This window comes from Anastrepha obliqua, unplaced genomic scaffold, assembly GCF_027943255.1.
Source record: "Anastrepha obliqua isolate idAnaObli1 unplaced genomic scaffold, idAnaObli1_1.0 ptg000014l, whole genome shotgun sequence".
In the NCBI taxonomy this organism is placed as follows: Eukaryota; Metazoa; Arthropoda; class Insecta; order Diptera; family Tephritidae; genus Anastrepha; species Anastrepha obliqua.
Genome location: NW_026562180.1, coordinates 57,501 through 66,115, shown reverse-complemented (window position 1 = coordinate 66,115; position 8,615 = coordinate 57,501). Strand labels below are relative to the sequence as shown.

Here is an 8,615-nt window from a genome sequence, read left to right as displayed (position 1 = left end):
CAACGGCACGCCCGCAAAAGTTGTAAACAACTTGATGGAAAATTTCCAACGCTGTATCTAGCAGCACTCACAAACACGCACTCTGTGTCTATAGCACGGAGTATATTGGCACTCACTGGAGTGTCCAACAACACTACCGTACGGCACTTTCAATTATTCGTAACACTGTACAGCTACTACAAAGTAGCGTCACTCGGACAACGGCACTCACTAGCGCAATTAATTGTAAACACTGTACCGCTATGGTACAGCCACAACAATATTAGCGTCACTCGCACAACTGTAATACACCGGTACTCACACACGAATGTAACCGCAAAAGGAAATCACAAAAATCGCAAATCACCGCTTAGCACACGACACGTCCGCACTATTCAACAGTCAGACTGAGAATGAGTAGATAGGGACAGTAGGAATCTCGTTAATCCATTCATGCGCGTCACTAATTAGATGACGAGGCATTTGGCTACCTTAAGAGAGTCATAGTTACTCCCGCCGTTTACCCGCGCTTACTTGAATTTCTTCACTTTGACATTCAGAGCACTGGGCAGAAATCACATTGTGTCAACACCCGTTAGGGCCATCACAATGCTTTGTTTTAATTAGACAGTCGGATTCCCCAAGTCCGTGCCAGTTCTGAATTGATTGTTAATTGATAATCGTTATAATTTAAAAGGAATATATATCGAATGATATAATTCCTTAAAAATTTTAGCAAGAAAGTTCCACAATTGGCTACGTAACTACTATCCGGGGAACAAGAATCGTAATTCTCTATTTACCCAGAACGAGTACATAAACCATGGTATTGCTTCCCAATCAAGCCCGACTATCTCAATCTTCAGAGCCAATCCTTATCCCGAAGTTACGGATCTAATTTGCCGACTTCCCTTACCTACATTATTCTATCGACTAGAGACTCTTCACCTTGGAGACCAGCTGCGGATATTGGTACGGCCTGTTGAGAAGTTTGCGTGACCCCACCATAAATTTTCAAGGTCCGAGGAGAAAATATCGACACAACAGTAAATGTCATGCTCTTCTAGTCCATCTACCATATCTCTCTTCGAAAGACTTCCATGGTAGTACGACTATAAAACAGAAAAGAAAACTCTTCCGATATCTCTCGACGGCTTCTTTATGGTCGTTCCTGTTGCCAGGATGAGCACAAGGCCCATTTTTAATAACAAACGGATACTCAACAGGTTACGGAATTGGAACCGTATTCCCTTTCGTTCAAAATAATTCAAGTATTTTAATTATTTTTAAATATATTTTTATTAATATTTTTTTTTATTAAAAACTTGAAAATTTTCGGCTTTCGCCTTGAACTTAGGACCGACTAACTCGTGATCAACCACTGTTCACACGAAACCCTTCTCCACTTCAGTCCTCCAAGGTCTCATTCGATTATTTGCTACTACCACCAAGATCTGTACCAATAGCGGCTCCATGCAGGCTTACGCCAAACACTTCTAAGCACACTATTGTACCCTCCTACTCACTAAAGTTTCAAAATTTATAAATCAATCGAAATTGTTTTATAAATCATCTACTTTAGCGGTAATGTATAGGTATACAACTTAAGCGCCATCCATTTTAAGGGCTAGTTGCTTCGGCAGGTGAGTTGTTACACACTCCTTAGCGGATTACGACTTCCATGTCCACCGTCCTGCTGTTTTAAGCAACCAACGCCTTTCATGGTATCTGCATGAGTTGTTAATTTAGGCACCGTAACATTACGTTTGGTTCATCCCACAGCGCCAGTTCTGCTTACCAAAAGTGGCCCACTGGGCACATTATATCATAACCTCAACCTTCATATCAAGAAAGGTGAGGTTCTTACCCATTTAAAGTTTGAGAATAGGTTAAAATCGTTTCGACCCTAAGGCCTCTAATCATTCGCTTTACCAGATAAGATTATTTTATATAATTTTTAAATGCACCAGCTATCCTGAGGGAAACTTCGGAGGGAACCAGCTACTAGATGGTTCGATTGGTCTTTCGCCCCTATACTCAATTCTGACAATCGATTTGCACGTCAGAACTGTTTCGGTCTTCCATCAGGGTTTCCCCTGACTTCAACCTGATCAAGTATAGTTCACCATCTTTCGGGTCACAGCATATATGCTCAAGGTACGCTCCAGTTAGAGGTATAAATAATAATAAATTATCATTATACATAACTATATGGAACGCCCCGGGATTGAATTAATTGACTATTTATTAAAAAATAGACTAAAAATTAATCCCATTATATTTAAGTTAAGTTAATTATGCCATTAAGTTTAATATAACTCAATGACTTGCACATATGTTAGACTCCTTGGTCCGTGTTTCAAGACGGGTCCCGAAGGTATCCTGAATCTTTCGCATTGTTAATCATATAAATGCATACAAATAAATATTAATATCATAGATATTAAATTTTTTGTAAAATTCAAAAAATGAATTTTAGCATTATATATAATAAAATCTATCAACACTTTATCAAATCATTAGTATTTATTTTATGTTAATATGCTTAAAAAGCAAATTAATTTAAATAAACTTAATATCACCAATGATCTTTTGATAAATACTTTATTATGTTAATAGATTACAATGTCCTTATATGAAAAAAATGCACATTATTTTTTTAATTATTTAATGATGAATTTTTCATAATGGATATTCAGGTTCATCGGGCTTAACCTCTAAGCAGTTTCACGTACTATTTAACTCTCTATTCAGAGTTCTTTTCAACTTTCCCTCACGGTACTTGTTTACTATCGGTCTCATGGTTATATTTAGTTTTAGATGGAGTTTACCACCCACTTAGTGCTGCACTATCAAGCAACACGACTCTTTGGAAATATCTTTCTAGTAATCATTAACGTTATACGGGCCTGGCACCCTCTATGGGTAAATGGCCTCATTTAAGAAGGACTTAAATCGTTAATTTCTCATACTAGATATTAAGATATTCCATACACTGCATCTCACATTTGACATATAGACAAAGTGACTTAGTGCTGAACTATTTTCTTTTCGCTCGCCGCTACTAAGAAAATCCTTGTTAGTTTCTTTTCCTCCCCTCATTAATATGCTTAAATTCAGGGGGTAATCCCATATGAGTTGAGGTTGTTTTAATATTCTTTTTTTATCTTCTCACAATTTAATAAAAAAATTATATCATCTTTTCATCTCTATTTTTCTTTTCTCCTTTTATATATTGTAAATATATAAAAATAATAATAATGTAAAATGAGGCAATCCTAGAATAAAAAATTTAATTTTTATGCTAGACATTCCTCCTTTTAATTACATATATAAATTATTATTTTATATATATATATATAAATAATATGAAAATTTTTTGTAAAGAATACTTAGATTCAATATTTTCATCATTTCATTTTATTTGAGAGGATTTTTTTTTTAAAGAATATATAATAAATAAAATTCATTATATATCTTTATTTTTTTTGCTATTAATATTATGAATTATTTAAAATCCAATAATATACACATTTGCTTAAATTCAATTATTTTTATAAAAGAATAAGCAACTTATTTAGCATAGTCTTACAACCCTCAACCATATGTAGTCCAAGCAGTACTTTAAAATTGAATTTAATGTACATAACAGCATGGACTGCGATATGCGTTCAAAATGTCGATGTTCATGTGTCCTGCAGTTCACACGATGACGCACAGTTTGCTGCGTTCTTCATCGACCCATGAGCCAAGTGATCCACCGCTTAGAGTATTTTTTTATTTATTTTTATTTATAACAAATGTCAATTTTTTTTTGCATATATTAATTGAAAGAGTAAAATTAAATAATATTAATAATATATAAATTGATTTTCTTTCAATAATATATATCAAATATATTTAACTCTAAACATTTTTATTAAGTTGCGAATGTCTTAGTTCAACAATAATACAGTGGTGGTATTTATTATGATTCAATTATTTTGTATTTTTTTAATCATTTTATGTATATATATAATAATATAATAAATATATACCACTTTTGTTATTGTGAACAAATTAACTTATCATTCAATCAAATGAATAATAAGTACAACTTTTTATTTTCATGTTTAAAGGTTTTTAAAAGAAAAAAATAAGAAAAAACATTACAAAATGTACCATCATATATTATATTTAATATGATATAATTGATGGATCACAAATTGAATGAAAAAGAATAAAAAGAATTATGGATTCAAAATAATTATATAAATTTTTTTTTTTTTTTCTTTTTTTTTTTTTTTTTTTTTTCTTTTTGTTCGTTTGTTTGCTTGTCTGTTTGTTTGTTTGTTTGTTTGTTTGTTTTTCTTACGGATATGGAACACAATAATGATCCTTCCGCAGGTTCACCTACGGAAACCTTGTTACGACTTTTACTTCCTCTAAATAATCAAGTTCGGTCAACTTTTGCGAAACAACCGTGACACACGAGGCGTCACAGTGATCACGTCCGGAGACCTCACTAAATAATTCAATCGGTAGTAGCGACGGGCGGTATGTACAAAGGGCAGGGACTTAATCAATGCGAGTTAATAACTCGCACTTACTGGGAATTCCAAGTTCATGTGAACAGTTTCAGTTCACAATCCCAAGCATGAAAGTGGTTCAGCGGTTTACCCGGACCTCTCGGTCTAGGAAATACACGTTGATACTTTCATTGTAGCGCGCGTGCAGCCCAGGACATCTAAGGGCATCACAGACCTGTTATTGCTCAATCTCGTTACTGCTAGACGCAATTTGTCCATTTAAGAAGCTAGTGTCCTTATAATGGGACAAACCAACAGGTACGACTCCACTTATATAAACACATTCAAACACTTGTACATTCAAGATGTACGCATGAAAGAAGGCTATATAAGTTTCAACATCATAATCCTGAAAGCATCTATTTAATATATTTGAGTCTCGTTCGTTATCGGAATTAACCAGACAAATCACTCCACGAACTAAGAACGGCCATGCACCACCACCCATAGATTCGAGAAAGAGCTATCAATCTGTCTTACACGCTTATGTTCGGACCTGGTAAGTTTTCCCGTGTTGAGTCAAATTAAGCCGCAGGCTCCACTCCTGGTGGTGCCCTTCCGTCAATTCCTTTAAGTTTCAGCTTTGCAACCATACTTCCCCCGGAGCCCAAAAGCTTTGGTTTCCCGGGAAGCGACTGAGAGAGCCATAGTAGTAGCTACACCCAATTGCTAGCTGGCATCGTTTATGGTTAGAACTAGGGCGGTATCTGATCGCCTTCGAACCTCTAACTTTCGTTCTTGATTAATGAAAACATCTTTGGCAAATGCTTTCGCTTAAGTTAGTCTTACGACGGTCCAAGAATTTCACCTCTCGCGTCGTAATACTAATGCCCCCAAACTGCTTCTATTAATCATTACCTCTTGATCTAAAAACCAATGAAAGTAGAACAGAGGTCTTATTTCATTATTCCATGCACAAAATATTCAGGCATTTGGAGCCTGCTTTAAGCACTCTAATTTGTTCAAAGTAATTGTACCGGCCCACAACAACACTCGATGAAGAGCACTGAAGTAGGTTTAAATAGGAGGAATATATAAAAAATACATTGTATTAATTATATATAAGAACTCCACCGGTAATACGCTTACATACATAAGGTAATGTACATACCACAATATATAGTTGTACTACCCGTATGAAGCACAAATTCAACTACGAACGTTTTAACCGCAACAACTTTAATATACGCTATTGGAGCTGGAATTACCGCGGCTGCTGGCACCAGACTTGCCCTCCAATAGGTCCTTGTTAAAGGATTTAAAGTGTACTCATTCCAATTACAGGGCCTCGGATATGAGTCCTGTATTGTTATTTTTCGTCACTACCTCCCCGAACTGGGAGTGGGTAATTTACGCGCCTGCTGCCTTCCTTAGATGTGGTAGCCGTTTCTCAGGCTCCCTCTCCGGAATCGAACCCTGATTCCCCGTTACCCGTTGCAACCATGGTAGTCCTAGATACTACCATCAAAAGTTGATAGGGCAGACATTTGAAAGATCTGTCGTCGGTACGGGACCATACGATCTGCAAGTTATCTAGAGTTCAACCAATTTAACGATCAAATGATCGCTTGGTTTTAGTCTAATAAAAGCACACGTTCCATAAGGTCCGTGTTTATATTGCATGTATTAGCTCTAGAATTACCACAGTTATCCAAGTAACTGTTAACGATCTATGGAACCATAACTGATATAATGAGCCTTTTGCGGTTTCACTTTTAATTTGTTTGTACTTAGACATGCATGGCTTAATCTTTGAGACAAGCATATAACTACTGGCAGGATCAACCAGAATAATATTTTTATTTATATATTTTTCTTTGTTTTTCATATTTGAAAATTTCATAAATTACGGTGTATATAAAAAGTAAAGGGGCGACCCCCCTTTAGCTTTTCTTATCAAAATTCAAAAACCGTTTTTTATGAAAAAGAATTTTCGTTCTCTATATTATATATTTTATATAAAAATATAAGAACGATATTTCTTCTTAATATTTGCCAATTTTCAAATAATTTATCATTCTTAATAACATTTTACTTTTTTTTTCAAATGCATTTTTAATGTAATAATTTCATATATTACATAATTTTTCTCTTTGAATTGAAATTAATAATTTCATAATTCTATTTTTTAATCATAAATATATATGATTGAAAAAATTTTCTCCTCTTTTCCTTTGTTTAAAATTTAATTTTTCTTATAAATTTTTGTTTTTCTTATTTTTTTCTCTTCATCATCTGTTTAATTTCCTGTATTTATACAAGAAACAAACAGTTGAGGATAATTTCTATGTAATGCTAGTATAGAATATAAAATTTTGAATTCAAAAATTTATTTCTATTTAAACTAACTATAGAAAACCAGGAATAAAATACAATAACACCAATATGCCATAACATGTTAGTATAGAATATAGATTCTTCATATATGTATATATATTCGAAAATTTTTTCTATTTAAACTAACGTATGGAAAACCAGGAATAAAATCATAATATTACCAGTTTAATATGGCTCAAATTCGAGTTTCATATAGTTATGATTCGATTTATATGCTTCAATATCATTGGTTAGTTAACTTTTGATATTTTCATATTATATCACATGCCTTCACCGTGAGTGTTTTTTGCCATGCACACCTCACATTGTCAAAAATGTATGGGAAAAATTCATTTCAATACATTTCAGTTTGATTTGAAATGTCTTTATTATATATTTTAATGGCAATATGCCAAGGTTATATTCCATAACTCTTTATTTAAACTAACGTATGGAAAACCAGGCATAAAATCACAATATTACCAGTTTAATATGGCTCAAATTCGAGTTTCATATAGTTATGATTCGATTTATATGTTTCAATATCATTGGTTAGTTAACTTTTGATATTTTCATATTATATCACATGCCTTCACCGTGAGTGTTTTTTGCCATGCACACCTCACATTGTCAAAAATGTATGGGAAAAATTCATTTCAATACATTTCAGTTTGATTTGAAATGTCTTTATTATATATTTTAGTGCCAATATGCCAAGGTTATATTCCATAACATGTTAGTATTAGAATATAGATTCTTCATATATGTATATATATTCGAAAATTTTTTCTATTTAAACTAACGTATGGAAAACCAGGCATAAAATCACAATATTACCAGTTTAATATGGCTTAAATTCGAGTTTCATATAGTTATGATTCGATTTATATGCTTCAATATCATTGGTTAGTTAACTTTTGATATTTTCATATTATATTTCACATGCCTTCACCGTGAGTGTTTTTTGCCATGCACACCTCACATTGTCAAAAATGTATGGGAAAAATTCATTTCAATACATTTCAGTTTGATTTGAAATGTCTTTATTATATATTTTAGTGCCAATATGCCAAGGTTATATTCCATAACATGTTAGTATTAGAATATAGATTCTTCATATATGTATAGATATTCGAAAATTTTTTCTATTTAAACTAACGTATGGAAAACCAGGCATAAAATCACAATATTACCAGTTTAATATGGCTTAAATTCGAGTTTCATATAGTTATGATTCGATTTATATGCTTCAATATCATTGGTTAGTTAACTTTTGATATTTTCATATTATTTCACATGCCTTCACCGTGAGTGTTTTTTGCCATGCACACCTCACATTGTCAAAAATGTATGGGAAAAATTCATTTCAATACATTTCAGTTTGATTTGAAATGTCTTTATTATATATTTTAATGGCAATATGCCAAGGTTATATTCCATAAAATGTTAGTATAGAATATAGATTCTTCATATATGTATATATATTCGAGAATTTTTTTCTATTTAAACTAACGTATGGAAAACCAGGCATAAAATCACAATATTACCAGTTTAATATGGCTCAAATTCGAGTTTCATATAGTTATGATTCGATTTATATGCTTCAATATCATTGGTTAGTTAACTTTTGATATTTTCATATTATATCACATGCCTTCACCGTGAGTGTTTTTTGCCATGCACACCTCACATTGTCAAAAATGTATGGGAAAAATTCATTTCAATACATTTCAGTTTGATTTGAAATGTCTT

General features: G+C 32.8%; 1 non-coding gene and 2 pseudogenes across 1 annotated transcript; all 3 read right to left on the bottom strand.

Moving 5' to 3' along the window:
* Positions 1 to 344: 344 nt before the first annotated feature.
* Positions 345 to 3,126, bottom strand: LOC129251427 (large subunit ribosomal RNA; annotated as a pseudogene).
* A 444-nt stretch (positions 3,127 to 3,570) lies between these two features.
* Positions 3,571 to 3,751, bottom strand: LOC129251432 (5.8S ribosomal RNA; annotated as a pseudogene).
* A 597-nt stretch (positions 3,752 to 4,348) lies between these two features.
* LOC129251414 (small subunit ribosomal RNA) lies at positions 4,349 to 6,339 on the bottom strand. Its single transcript, XR_008582962.1, has one exon. It is a non-coding gene; the product is annotated as a small subunit ribosomal RNA (ribosomal RNA).
* Between the last annotated feature and the right edge of the window lie 2,276 nt (positions 6,340 to 8,615).